This window comes from Salmo salar, chromosome ssa13 (assembly GCF_905237065.1).
Source record: "Salmo salar chromosome ssa13, Ssal_v3.1, whole genome shotgun sequence".
Taxonomy (NCBI): Eukaryota; Metazoa; Chordata; class Actinopteri; order Salmoniformes; family Salmonidae; genus Salmo; species Salmo salar.
The window spans coordinates 30,583,145-30,599,090 of NC_059454.1; the positions used below are offsets into that span (position 1 = coordinate 30,583,145).

The 15,946-nt window shown below is 42.5% G+C and overlaps 1 protein-coding gene across 1 annotated transcript in view; it reads right to left on the reverse strand.

The window, feature by feature from the left end:
• The window catches only part of LOC106566880 (guanine nucleotide-binding protein G(I)/G(S)/G(T) subunit beta-1), a 71,028-nt gene extending 58,938 nt beyond the window's left edge, over positions 1–12,090 (reverse strand). Inside the window, exon 1 of the mRNA XM_014135411.2 lies at positions 11,700–12,090. The gene's annotated coding sequence lies outside the window, so the exon portion shown is untranslated. The remainder of the gene's footprint in view (positions 1–11,699) is intronic.
• Between the last annotated feature and the right edge of the window lie 3,856 nt (positions 12,091–15,946).

A 15,946-nucleotide genomic window follows, 5' to 3' on the forward strand; every position in this document is an offset into this window, starting at 1 on the left:
TCCCAAACCATGTCAATTGGGTTGAGGTCGGTTGATTGTGGAGGCCAGGTCATCGGATGCAGCACTTCATCACTCTCTTTCTTGGTCAAATAGCCCTTACACGGCCTGGAGGTGTGTTTTGGGTCATTGTCCTGTTGAAAAACAAATTATAGTTCCACTAAGCGCAACCCAGATGGGATGGAGCATCGCTGCAGAATGCTGTGGTATCCATGCTGGTTAAGTGTGCCTTGAATTCTAAATAAATCGGCAACAGCAAAGCACCCCACACCACCTCCTCAATGCCTTCTGGTGGGAACCACACATGCGGAGATCATCCGTTCACCTACTCTGCATCAGACCAAAGGACAGATTTCCACCGGTCTAATGTCCATTGCTCATGTTTCTTGGCCCAAGCAACTATATTCTTATTGGTGTCCTTTAGTAGTGGTTCCTTTGCAGCAATTCAACCACGAAGGCCTGATTCACACAGTCTCCTCTGAACAGTTAATGTTGAGATGTGTCTGAGCTGTTCTTGCCATAATATGGACTTGGTCTTTTACCAAATACGGCCATCTTCTGTATACCAATCCTACCTTGTCACAACAACTGATTGGCTCAAATGCATTAACATGGAAAGAAATTCCACAAATTCATTTAACAAGGCACACCTGTTAATTGATATGCATTCCAGGTGACTACCTCATGAAGCTTGTTGAGAGAATGCCAAGAGAGTGCAAAGCTGTCATCAAGGCAAAGGGTTGCTACTTTGAAGAATGTCAAATATAAAATACACTTTTTTGGTTACTACATGATTCCATATGTGTTATTTCATAGTGAAGACAAACTATTATTCTACAATGTATAAAATAGTAAAAATAAAGAAAAAACCCTTAAATGAGTAGGTGTGTCCAAACTTGTGACTGGTAGTATTTATTTAGTTATTTTTTTTAACCAATACTTTGACTCAATATCGATATAGCGTCCAAAATAATATTGCTGTATCTAAATGTATACATTTATGGGACAGGGTTCCTCTTTTTTGGGAGTTGCTTGTATAAATCTATATATTCAGAGTTGTAGTGTATTATTGTTAATCAGTCTTGCTGCCTGCCTCTGCAATATATAGCAGGCCTAGACTACAGTATCAGCACTTCTACCAATGCTGGTAGACTCACTAATGGTAAATCAGATTTGTGACCGTTTGCCCCAAATATAACTTTACTCATTCACTTAATAATTAATTGACTGAGAGTCTCGGTACAATTGAGAACATTAAAGATGGTCACACAATACTTTTACTTGTGTACACGTTGACACAAGGGCCCAGCACAAGTATCCATTCAACATATAATAATAATAATAATAATAATAATAAAGTGACATGAGTCCCATTGAAGTCAGTAAGTCAGGACCTCAGGGCTGATTGAGAGAGGAGGGGATGGGTTGGCCATCATAAAAGGTCCCACTCACAGGGAACAGTAGCATCAGGACTCCATAGTCTACACAAAAGCATTTCCACCTCAGCAGCTACACCTATACGGCAACTCATGCTCTTGCAAATTCCCTGACAACTGGGTCGACGACCCCCACTACAGTTAGAAATGTGGCTTTGATAAACAAGCATCCTCTGCTGTCGAACCGTGGGGCTGACTTCAGAACAGATCTGGGGAAGATAACGCACTGGTGCAATTCAATTAAAGCATTAGGCGGTCCAACATATGACAGCACACATACTGTATATTTAAGCACACGTTTGTTATATGATGCACATGCATAGAAAAACTGTCCATCCTCAGTCAGTTAACTAGAAGGTTGGCATTATTTCCATTAGACCTAAAAATACTAATGGCTTTTGAAATTGCCTAAATGCATAAAAGCAATGGTATACAATTATGTTTTTAGTTATCAATGCAAACCTCTGCTTTCTGTGGAGAACGCCTGAAGATAGACACCACATTGATGGGAGTGGCAGTACAGTTTAATTGATTGATTTGTGAAACATACCATGATGCCACAAGTTTCTAGGAAGGGAGGCTGGGGCAGGTGGAAATGGTAGTTGTGCTATTGCCATTCAAGCATGCAGATACAGTGCCTTGCAAAAGTATTCATCCCCATTGCCGTTTTTCCTATTTTGTTTTATTACAATCTGTAATTTAAATTGATTTTTATTCAGATAATAGTCCAAATTGGTGAAGTGAAAAATTACTTGTTTCAAAACATAAATACTTGTTTCAAAACATAAATAAAAAATCAACAAAACGGAAAAGTGGTGCGTGCATATGTATTCAACCCCTTTGCTATGAAGCCCCTAAATAAGATCTGGTGCAACCAATTACCTTCAGAAGTCACATAATTAAATAAAGTCCACCTGTGTTCAGTCTAAGTGTCACATGATCTCAGTATATATATATATATATATACACCTGTTCTGAAAGGCCCCAGAGTCTGCAACACCACTAAGCAAGGGGCCCCACCAAGCAAGCAGCACCTTGAAGACCAAGGAGCTCTCCAAACAGGTCAGGGACAAAGTTGTGAAGTACAGATAAGGGTTGGGTTATAAAAAAATACCTGAATCTTTGAATATCCCACGGAGCACCAATTAAATCCATTATTTTTAAAAATAGAAAGAATATTTCACCACAACAAACCTGCCAAGAGAGGGCCGCCCACCAAAACTCACGGACCAGGCAAGGACTGCATTAATCAGAGAGGCAACAAAGAGACCAAAGACAACCCTGAAGGAGCTGCAAAGCTCTACAGCGGATATTGGAGTATCTGTCCATAGGACCACTTTAAGCCGTACACTCCACAGAGCTGGGCTTACGGAAGAGTGGACAGAAAATAACCATTGCTTAATGAAAAAAAATAAGCAAACATGTTTGGAGTTCACCAAAAGGCATGTGGGAGACTCCAAACATATGGAAGAAGGTACTCTGGTCAGATGAGACTAACATTGAGCTTTTTGGCCATCGAGGAAAATGCCAGGTCTGGCGCAAACCCAACACCTCTCATCACCCCGAGAACACAATCCCCATAGTGAAGCATGGTGGTGGCAGCATCATGCTGTGGGGATGTTTTTCTCCATCGGCAGGGACTGGGAAACTGGTCAGAATTTAAGGAATGATGGATGGTGCTAAATACAGGGAAATTCTTGAGGGAAACCTGTTACAGTCTTCCAGAGATTTGACTGGGACAGCTCACCTAGCAGGACAACAACCCTAAGCATACTGCTAAAGCAACATTCGGGTGGTTTAAGGGGAAGCATTTAAGTGTTTGGAATGGCTTAGGCCACAATCCAATTGAGAATCTGTGGTATGACTTAAAGATTGCTGTACATCAGCGGAACCCATCCAACTTGGAGCTGGAGCAGTTTTGCCTTGAAGAATGGGCAAAAATCCCAGTGGCTAGATGTGCAAAGCTGATAGACATACCCCAAGAGACTTGCAGCTGTAATTGCTGCAAAAGGTGTCTCTACAAAGTATTGATTTTGGGGGGGTGAATAGTTATGCACGCTCAAGTTCTGTTTTTCTTGTTTCAAAAGAAAAAATATTTTGCATCTTCAGTGGTAGACATGTTGTGTAAATCAAATGACACAAACCCCACCCAAAAAATATTTTAATTCCTGGTTGTAAGGCAACAAAATAGGAAAAATGCCAAGGGGGATGAACACTTTCGCAAGCCACTGTATACACTACATGACCAAAAGTATGTGGACACCTGCACGTCAAACATCTTATTCTAAAATCATGGGCATTAATATGGAGTTGGTCCCCCCTTTGCTGCTACAACAGCCTCCACTCCTCTGGGAAGCCTTTCCACTCCATTCAGCCACAAGAGCATTAGTGAGGTTGAGCACTGATGAGCGATTGGGCCTGGCTCGCAGTCAGCGTTCCAATTCATCCCAAAGGTGTTCGATTGGGTTGAGGTCAGGGCTCTGTGCAGGCCAGTCAAGTTCTTCCACACCGATCTCAACAAACCATTTGTGTATGGACCTCGGTTTGTGCACAGTGACATTGTCATGCTGAAACAGGAAAGGGCCTTCCCCAAACTGTTGCCACAAAGTTGGAAGCACAGAATTGTCTAGAACGTCATTGTATGCTGTAGGGTTAAGAATTCCCTTCACTGGAACTAAGGGGCCTAGCCCGAACCACGAGAAAACAGCCCCAGACCATTACTCCTCCTCCACCTAACTTTACAGTTGGCACTATGCATTGGAGCAGGCAGCGTTCTCCTGGCATCCGTCAAACCCAGATGGTAAAGCTCCAGAGTCCAATGGCAGCGGGCTTTACACCACTCCAGCTGACGTTTGGCATTGCGCATGGTGATCTTAGGCTTGTGTGCGGCTGCTCGGCCATGGAAACCCATTTCATTTAGCCCCCGACAAATAGTGCTTGTGCTGACGTTGCTTCCAGAGGCAGTTTGGAACTCGGTAGTGAGTGTTGCAACCGAGGACAGGCAATTTTTACGCGCACCGCACTTCAGCACTCGGTGGCCCCGTTCTGTGAGCTTGTGTGGCCTACCACTTCGCGGCTGAGCCGTTGTTGCTCCTAGACATTTCCACTTCACAATAAAAGCATTTACAGTTGACTGGGGCAGCGCAGAAATTTGACAAACATACTTGTTGGAAAGGTGGAATCCTATGACGATGCCACGTTGAAAGTCACTGAGCTCTTCAGTAAAGGCCATTCTACTGACAATGTTTGTCTATGGAGATGGCGGTGTGCTCGATTTTCTACACCTGTCAGCAACGGGTGTGGCTGAAATAGCCTAACCCACTATTTGAAGGGGTGTCCACATACTTTTGTATATACAGTGAACATACAGTATGACGAGTTTCATACCGGTTGCATTTCTGCCTGCTTGAACAGCAAATAGTTAAAATACACAAGAAAACATTAAATAACCCTGGGAAATAATATAACAACGCTCAGAGAAGCAAAGAAAAACATACAAAATAAGTGAACCTTTCCTTTACGAGAAATGGAGCTGTTGGGAGTGTACGTAACCCTTCACCTGCCCTCTAGCACCTAAATTCTCAGGCACCCCTCACCTCTGCAGCCTGGCAGGCCCATCCTTGGCCTCCCGGCCCTCCCCCCACCTTGCAGCATCGTCCCTGAGCATGAGGCTGGAGTCAAACAGGTTCCACAGGATAGCGCCCGTGCTGGCAGACATACTCCAAATGCCACGGCGTGAAGGCAGTCATTAAGAGAGGATTAGGGGAAAACAGTCAAAGCTCATGGTAACAGCAAGACCGGTCTGATAAAGACAAAAAAAACAACAGCTCAACCACTTTTTACATCCAAACATACATAAACAAAAAGGTATAGTTTGTGCTTGTGACATTTGCCCAACTTGCTTTTCCATATCAGAAAAAACAAAAAATAAACAGGTCAAGCTTGCCCAAAGCCAAAAGCATGACTGTTTAAAAAGAAAAATACACTCCTTTGATTGCATGAATACATTTACCCCTCCTCCCGCTCTCTCCCCGATTCCAAAAAGAGAGGAACAAGAGTATGTGTGAAGAGTCACATGACAGCCAGCCAGTCCTTTTTATTCCAGTGACTTACTGTGTCTCTTTGTCATATAAAAACTCACTCCCTGCCTGCCTTCCTGTCAGAGGCTCAGAATTCTGGTTTGGTGACATTTCCCCCCGGCAGTCAAATCTATGGGGCGGAATGTAAATAGAAAGCAAGGGGCATTTATTCAAAGAAGCAGAGCTCTGAGGTTCCCCATGCAAAGTGCTCTTTCAGGTTGACAGGACTCCATAGCAGTGGAACGACCAACGACATAGGAGTAGAGGGGTCACTAACAGTCCTGTCGCCACTCACTTTGACTATTCAAAACATAGTGGCCCTCAGCCATGCAGTCATCCCTGATAAGCCGGGGCCATACAGCGTGGACCTTCAACCAAACAAGCTTGTGAGCGGAACAGTTACCACAACAGTTCTACTGGTGTACGGCTAACCGAAACTATGTGGCTTGGATTTACTAAGGGTTATCACACACATTGGGAGCACTAGCAATACAAATAGAAGAGAAAACATAGACAAAGGACATGTTTGTCCTCAGGCAAAACATAGGACAGAAATGCAGATTATGTAGCTGACAGCTAACATTATATAACACATGGTAGTAGTCACACTAGTCAATCTACATCAGTTTTCAGTCACTGGACATTCCATAAATCAGTTGTAACAACAAGACACCTGGGTTGCCCAGAATAACCAGGGAGTACTTCTCTCTGGGCACACCCCACAGAACTGGCCTTGTCATACAGCAGAGAGGAGAGGCAGGAGAGAGAAAGAAAAGAGGAGAGAGCAAGAGCTTGGTTGAAGAGTGAAGAAAACCTCCCGACAGTTTTTTCCCCTCTAGTCAGGAACAGAAAGAAAAACGACCGAGCGGAGTTAGTTTATTTTACGCCTGCTACGTTAGGTTGGCCGTGTTGTGACCCTTTGGGGAATGGAGGGAGGAGATGGATTTAGGGAGTGAGTGCAAAAGAGTGGGTGGTACTTGAGATATTCAACTGCATAGAATCTCAGAATCACTAGCACCGGTGGAAATGGATCAGATTTGGTCAAACAGGACAGGCAGCTCACCTTTGAACCCTAAAGTAAAGACGGGCCGTCAACCTGCACTGCAGGTGGGGTTGAGGAGGGGGTAAGGCCACAAGCAAGGAAAAGGATTTGTCTGGGAAATCTATTGGAATTACATGGTTCTGGCTGTTTGGCCGCTGAAGTAAGTGAGCCCAATATTAGCAGTCAAACAGCTGCTGCCTGTCCTGGGTGATCTTGTCTGACTGTGCTAAAATGATGGAGTGAGGAACATAGAAGACAGAAAGACACAGCAGGAGAGAATAGTCTAGTTTGACAGGAAACCTCTGCTCATGAGCGGTGTTCCGCCTACCGAGGGATGTTGATGTCTGTTGGAGTTTCTCAACCCCAAGTACTGGGCTGCTAAGTTAAAGGTCCAATGGAGTCATTTTTTTTATCTTAATATAAAATCATTTCTGGGTAACAATTAAGTACTTGAATGTGATTGTTTCAATTAAAATTGTGAAAAACAAACAAAAATAGCTTCTTAGCAAAGATACATTTCTCAAGCAAGATTTTTGCTAGGACAGTGTGGGGGCGGTCTGGGGAAAACGGAAAACTGGCTGTTATTGACAGAGGGGTTTGGAACTTTCTTATTGGTCTATTAACTAATTTACCGCCTGGTGATGTCACCAGGCAGGCTAAAACTCCATCCTACTGCAACATGCAGAAATTGAAAGATGTCTTTTCAAACAGTTTACACTAAAAGGGCATTATCATTTTCAAAAATTCACAGAATTTTTCCAACCTCAGTGTGGAAATATATCTAAAACACAGGAAGAAAAAAGGTACTGCACTGGATCCTTAAATATTGCCCCAGTAAGAACATATTCTTAAAGGTCGACTCAGCTAAATAACATTGCCATGAGCAGCACCGCAGATATTGAGACGAGCGAGATGAGACTTCACTCTCAAAGTCACACACAGTATCTGCGCATGTGCACGGGTTCGCTTCACGCTGTTACAGCGTGGCAGCCACGGGACCAAAACAGTGGAGAAGTTGAGCCTTGCGCTTCAATGCTCTTAGCTGTTGCAGAAATTGACCCACTATGCTGTTTACTTTCGGCATATAAAGTTCGTCATATCGCCGAGCCTACCTTTAATGTAAACAAATCATACCAAGATTTGTATGTTTATATTTTAATTTGATGAGTGTCATCATTGTTATAAAACACAAAGAACACAAATGCTATGACAACTCACAATATAGCTATGCGAAGCAGTTATCCTAAATCAACAACTGTATGGTCAAATGAAGGGTGTAGGTAAGTAAAAAACCAACAATTGACAGATGATCCCATCTAGTCTGGCCGTGGCAGCCCCAGTCATAACAGGGCAGGCATGTTATTGTAATAGTAAGAAATTCCATATGGCTAAAAGCAGGATCATAGGAAAAGAGGAAAATCAGCACTATCACTGACCAAGCCCCATAATCCTAAAAGCTGAAATCCAAAATCTCGGATTTTAATCCCATTCATACTATGCGTTATGCTCACAGAAATCCAGTGGGATGAAAATCTGTATAAAACAAAACAAAATATCCCTCCTGCTTCACAAAGGACAGATAATTCAGCTCATCCCCTGATAGTGATGCTCATCCTAGTGTCATCTCTCAGTTGCACAAGTTAGGCCAGGGGGCCAAATGCCACTCAGACACATTCTGATTTTGCTTCTGGAACCTGACTGTCAAGGCGAATGTTAGTGAGTATGACAGTCATCTGAAGTGTCAACTCCGCTAGTCTGAGAGACACTGACTGAAGTCTCCATGTATGGCACTATATGTATAGACATACTCCCTGTTCACCCTCTTGGACATTGTGAGATGTCATGTGTTACAGAGTGGCCCAGTTCCTGCCAGATGTCAACACGAGGCAGCGGATCATATAAGGTTACAGTGGGGTCGCAGTCAAAATGAAATGTGCACATTGACATGAGTGAAAGTATTTTTGGCAACAGCTTACTTGAGACTGACACTGAATAGGGGGCAGTAGTGTGTAGATGTGTGCAAAGCATCTTCTCATGTTCTACTGCCGGTGTGTTGTGTGGTGTTCTGACCTGTAAGCAAGCAATGGGATGAGAGCTATGAGATGAGAGCCTGCAGGCCTGAATACTGTAGTCACTGATTAGACTCAATCACACTTGCATGATGAGAGAAACCACAGTGGAGCTCAGATTCCTGTGAGTAAGACTGAGAAATTAGGTGACGACTATTCCAGGACTACAGTTAAATCACTTAATCTCCTGGCACAGCCATAAAAGTGAATACATTCTTCAATGTGCTGGATGGCCAGTACTGTGTAGAGGTGTAGACATGTGGGGAGGATTCACAAATGTATGTTCAAGTGCATCAAAACAAATGAAAAACGCATCTACGTTCAGCAAATAATATCCTACAACTTTGAGAGACAGGCACTCCTGACTGCTAAAAAAAGGGTTAGTTATGGAGTGGGCAATTGGGCCAATCGCTCTATTGAAAGTAATAGGATATTTTACAATCAGTGTACACAAATCCTTACAACGCCCTTTTCATCCACGGCAAGTGCCAACTCTACAGGTTTTGCTCCAAGTCACATTAAGTTCTTTAAGTAAAAAAAATACATGATGTAGGGTAGCCTTTAATCAAAATGTGACAATGGTAAAGGACCAGCCCCAGTACACTGACATTTAAAGTACACAGAAACCACAAGTATTATGGTTCCATTTGGATAATATTTTAAAAATCAAATACAAGATAAAATAAGGTTCCTGAACTACAAGTTCACTGATCAGTACAAAAATATATTAAATCTTTATATCTTAAATTGTTACCTTGATACACTTAAATATAAGCTGCCATATACTTGTACTACCTTAATACTGTACATCAAAATGAAACGTACATTTGTATTGGAATAATACTAATGAAAAAAAATTATGTTCAACCTTGAAATAAATAAACAGCTAAAGTGCGAGTGCTTTTGTGTACCAAGCAAAATAACATATTTGTAGATTCCTGAATTTAGCTGCTCACTGGCTAATATTCGAGATGTACTACACCCTTCCACCTAAATGTTGTCCCACATCCCACACTAGAAAAATACCGTTTTCACTTTTATATAATTTGTATCATTTATACATGATTCAGAAACTAGTATATTTACTAACAAGTATGTTTATTAACTACAATTATCGATATATATTATGGTACCCCTGAATCCAGCCGAAGCTGGGCTGAAGAAAATAAAGCGGTGTGGAAAAGGGCTTTGAACGCCATCTTGTACGTTGCAGCTGCTTGGGCCCTGAATACAGGAACCCATTCATTCAAGGAGGGAAGCGAACTAGCAAGATTAATTCATCTTTGTGAACCAGCAATTACAAATAGCCCTTTTGAAAAACGGAAAATGTTTAACGTGACAAAGATATTATGGAACATCAAATAACTATATTGGAAAATCGAACCTGCTGGCGTCCTATATTGTCTCAATTTAACAAATCTGCGAGTTCTTTCAACCAGCGATCGATAATGGCAACATTGTTGTTACTCGTTCTCAACATTATGACAATTTATGGTTCGATATAACTAAAAGCCCCGTTTAGAATGTTTGCCGCTTGTAATGTTGACATACAAAAATCCCCTCCCTACACTTTCTTTTCAGTTCTAGAAACTAACAGGATTAGCTGCTTCCTCGTTACCCATTTCCTCTAGTCTACTCCATGAAAGACCATTCACACTGGAGCGGCATGGCTATTAGGTGTAACCACTTGTACAGTAAAACCTATGGCCAGGTTGAACAGATTGTAGAAATCCAATTAACGTTAATTTACTTCCTCTGTGTATCATTACATTCAGAGGCTCAAATTAAGGCCAATCATATGCTGCCTTAAGCTTACTAGTTAGCAATAACGTTAGGTGGCGGATTTATGCAATAGCTAGCTCTTCATACATTAATAGACAAGATTGTTGCTGATTTTAGGTGTGTATTAAGGCCATAATCTAGTGCCACCATAGTTGTCACGCCAGATATGATAGCTAACTGTAAAGCAAGATAATTTGGTGGCTGGCTGATATAATGGCTGTTCAGCAAATGACAACGTAAACAGATAGCTAGAAAACTAGGCGATAGGTTTCGAATATGTCCAGCCTAACATTAACAGCAGCTAGCTCCCACTTGGTTGGCTACTGTTGGCAGGCTCACACGCCCAATCGGAAACATGTCAAGCTTCTTGCTAATTGCAAACGTAGGCAGTAGTATGGCTTTCTATACCGTCTCCCTCTGTGTTATGGACTACGAAAAAGTGTGTGTGGGGGTGCACTGATAGCTAACTAGCTAGCTCTCGGCTCCAGTGATGTTGAAGTAGCCATTTTTTGTCTATTACCACCTAACATTACTTGCTACAGTTGTATTATAAAGCACAAATCCTCTATGCATTATATGCCCACTTAATCCTTGGTACAATGTCAGATGCATTAAAACGTTATGCATCACCATCTATGACATTTGGTATAACTTAACTAAATTAGTATTTAAGATGGTTGATATAGCTAATTTGCTAACTACCTAGCTTGCTCGTTATCTAGGAATGTCAGCCAACTTCGAACACATTCATCTTGATTTACAAAATCCAATTAGACTGAATCCACACACACCATATTAGTTAACTAGCTACGTTTGCCATTTTGTTAGATGCGTGACAAACAGTGCAACTCAAATTCAGACGTTGACAGTTTTGTTAACTAGCTTTAGCTAGTGAGCTTACGAAAGAAGCTAAGTTCCACTAGCTTTGAGGCTTACATTTAGCTGCCAGCTAGCTAGCCCACTCAATGGTATTGCAAAACCTAAGCCATGGCAAATAACTAAGCCACACCATATAACAAAAACTTTGCATAAAGTTAGTTATATTGTGACTACCTACAACCACAACTCAAATAAGTACAACATCGAATAATTTAAAGTGTGTATTGTGCATTACCAACTACCTACCTACCCACCCACACCCCGTTAGCTTCAACCAGCGAGTCACTCAACCCAATTTAACCCCTTCCGCCTAGCTTCCTAGCTAGTCACCTCAGACAATGTTAGCTACAGAAGTTAGCTATGTCTTTAGAAAAATAAGTTGCCATTAATGCGTTCCAATTCATAACTTACTTACCCGTTTTCAGTCGAGGGTATCCGTTGTTTATATCGCATTGACTGGAAACAGCGAAGATCTACTCCTCTCCACCTAGCTAGCACACAGACTAGATCTAGCAAGCTATCGAGGAGTGGCACTCCCCGAACAGAGGTTTCGATCCGCCAAGAGGAGACACACCGGCACAGAGCTGAGGAAATGTTCACCCTACTGAACCAACGCTTTGTGGAAAAACACTGCGTTTGAGAGTCTAGGAGTGCTCTTGTGAGTCACAACAGTCTCGTTCCAATCTTCTAACTATCCTTCTTGTCTTTCCCACCGTCGTTCCCCTGTTCTCTCTTCACACCACCAGTATCTCAAACGCTTCCCCCGGCCATCAAACAGCAGAGATGGGCGCGGTAACCCTGCTCTCAGCTCTGGGAAACCCCACGTTACGGCTACGTCATAGCGCACGACAAAGGGTCGTCGTCGATTCAAAAATCTGATCATTTGGTGGATTTGATACAAAATTAATGTAGCTTAATACTAGAAAACTATCCCGCTTCGAAATATTGTATTTTCACATTTTAGTTTGTACTCCCTTGAAATTCCATTCATGAACCTTATAGGATTTTTGTGATAAAACAAACAAACAAGATAGGCTACTACTAGACAACCACCAGTCTACTCTAGTTTAAAGTAACACCGTACAGCTGGGCAATTTAGGGAAGTAGTCAATAAAGGCTCTGGCTGGTTAGGCAGTCTGGACAACAAATTGTGTTTTCATGATTTGGTGGCATTCTAAATGTTCTAGTATTCTGATTTCAGCTATATAGTTGTGCATACAGAGCTCTCCATTTGGCAAATCTGACCATAACTCTATCTTGATTCCTGTTTACCCGCAAAAACTAAAACAGGAAGTACCAGTGACAAGCTCAATACGGAAGTGGTCTGATGAAGCGGATGCTAAGATACAGGACTGTTTCGCTAGCACAGACTGGAATATGTTCCGGGATTCATCTGATGGCATTGAGGAATTTACCACATCAGTCACCAGCTTCATTACCAAGTGCATCGACAACATCATCCCCACAGTGACCATACATTTATATCCCATGGATTACAGGCAACATCCGCACTGAGCTGACGCTTTCAACGAGCGGGACACTAATCCAGACACTTATAAGAAATCCTGCTACGCCGCCCGACGAACCTTCAAACAGGCAGAGGGTCAATACAGGACCAAGATCGAATCCTACTGCACCAGCTCTGGTGCTTGTCTGCTGAGGCACGTTTTGCAAACTATCATGGATTACAAAGGAAACCCAGCTGTGAGCTGTCCAGTGATGTAAGCCTACCAGACAAGCTAAATACCTTCTATGCTTGCTTCGATGCAAGCAACACTGAACCATGCACGAGAGCACCAGCTGTTTCGGATGACTGTGTGATCTCGCTCTCTGTAGCCGATGTTAGTATGACCTTTAAACAGGTTAACATTCACAAGGCCGCAGGGTCAGACGGCTTATCAGGACGCGTAATCCGAGCATGCGCTGACCAGCGAGCAAGTCTTCTTCACTGATATTTTCACTCTCTTCCTGACCCAGTCTGTAATACCTACATGTTTCAGGAAGACCACCATAGTCCCTGTTCCCAAGAATGCCAAGGTAACCTGTCTAAATGACTATTGCCCCATAGCACTCACATCTGTAGCCATGAAATGCTTGGAAAGGCTGGTCATGGCTCACATCAACACCATCATCCCAGACCCACTCCAATTCGCATAATGCCCCAACAGATTCACAGATGACGCAATCTCTTTCACACTGCAATTTCCCGCCTGGACAAAAGGAACACCTACGTGAGAATGTTGTTCATTGACTACAGCGCAGCTTTCAACACCGCCACATTGAATGAGAAAGTTAGAAGCATAAATAGAGTAGCTTTCAAATTAATGTAGAAGTGTTTAGAAACATTCTTATTTACAATAAAAGTGACTCCAAAATGACACAATACATTATTTACCATTCATTTCTAGTGGACACAAAATAATCTGAAACACAACCAAAACAAACAGCAAATGCATCACAAAAATGTTTAAATCACCAAAAAAATCCTCAATCTACACACAATACCCCATAATAACAAAGCGAAAACAGGTTTAGACATTTTTGCAAATTTAGAAAAATAAAAAAGGGATACCTTACTTTCATAAGTATTCAGACCTTTTGCTATGAGACTCAAAATTAAGCTCAGGTGCATCCTGTTATCCTTGAGATGTTTCTACAACTTGATTGGAGTCCCCCTGTGGTAAATTCAATTGATTGGACATGATTTGGAAAGGCACACACCCGTCTATAGAAGGTCCCACAGTTGACAGTGCATGTCAGAGCAAAAACCAAGCCATGAGGTCGAAGGAATTGTCCGTAGAGCTCCGAGACAGGATTGTGTTGAGGCACAGATCATGGGAAGGGTACCAAAACATTTCTGCAGCATTGAAGGTCCCCAAGAACACAGTGGCCTCCATCATTCTTAAAAGGAAGAAGTTTGGAACCACCAAGACTCTGCCTAGAGCTGTCCGCCTGCCCAAACGTAGCAATCGGGGGAGAAGGGCCTTGGTCAGGGAGGTGACCAAGAACCCTATGGTCAATCTGACAGAGCTCCTCTGTCGAGATTGAGAACCTTCCAGAAGGACAACCATCTCTGCAGAACTACACCAATCATGCCTTTATGGTAGAGTGGCCAGACAGAATCCACTCCTCAGTGAAAGGCACATGACAGCCCGCTTGGAGTTTGCCAAAAGGCACCTATAGGAGTCTCAGACCATGAGAAACAAGATTCTCTGGTCTGATGAAACCAAGATTGAAGTCTTTGGCCTGAATGCCAAGCGTCAAATCTGGAGGAAACCTGGCACCATCCCTACGGTGAAGCATGGTGGTGGCAGCATCATGCTGTGGGATGTTTCTCCGCAGCAGGGACTGGGAGACTAGTCAGAATCGAGGGAAGGATGAACAGAGCAAAGTACAGAGAGATCCTTGATGAAAACCTGCTACAGAGCTCTCAGGACCTCAGACTGGGGTGAAGGTTCACCTTCCAACAGGACACCGACCCTAAGCACACAGCCAAGACAATGCAGGAATGGCTTCGGGACAAGTTTCTGAATGTCCTTGAGTGGCCCAGCCAGAGTCCGGACATGAACCCAATCGAACATCTCTGGAGAGACCTGAAAATAGCTGTCTAGCGACACTCCCCATTCAACCTGACAGAGCTTGAGAGGATCTGCAGAGAAGAATGGGAGACACTCCGCAGATACAGGTGTGCCAAGCTTGTAGCGTCATACCCAATAATACTCAAGGCTGTAATCGCTGCCAAAGGTTCTTCAACAAAGTACTGAGTAAAGGGTCTGAATACTTATGTAAAATGTGATATTTCAGTTAAAAAATATAAATTTGCAAAAAATTTGCTTTGTCATTATTTGTAGATGGATTAAAACATTGTTTTCACTTTCAGAATAAGGCTGTAACGTAACAAAATGTGGAAAAAGTCAGGGGGCTGAATACCATCCAAATGCACTGTAAGCGAATTTGTCCCAATACTTTTGGTCCCTTAAAATTGCGAGACTATGTACCTAAAGTGCTGTAATTTCTTAACAGTTCACCCGATATCGATGGAAATACCCTAAAATTAAAGCTGACAGTCTGCACTTTAACCACATAGTCATTGTATCACCCAAAGTGCTGGAGCCAAAACAACAAAACATTTGTCATTGTCTCAATACTTTTGGAGCTCATTGTATTACCTCGTACCCCTGCACATTGACTCTGTACTAATTGTATATAGCCTCATTATTGTTATTTTATTGTGTTACTATTTCCTTACTTTTTAACTCTACATTGTTGGGAAAGGGCTCGTAAGTTAGCATTTCACGGTAGAGTCTACACTTGGCGCATGTGACAAATAACATTTGATTTGTGTTGGGTCGGACAGCTGTTATTTGATATGGTCTAGATTAGTGGAGGCTCACCACCTCCACATTTGTTATCCAAAGTAGCTCTACAGGTGTTGGTCATCATGACGTAGGCAAATTCATATGTTCACGGTTCATGATAAACACACAAAAGTCCTCTAAATTTACCTTGTCAACTTTAATCGAGAAAACAGAAGTACCAGTGAAAACAAAAATTGTCAGGGGACCTAGCTATCCCAGCTCTGTCTGTAGGGGAAAATATCCATCTACTCATTATCACCAGCAGGCAGCAGCTTGTGTGTGTGATAGCGCTCAGAGGAAGGGC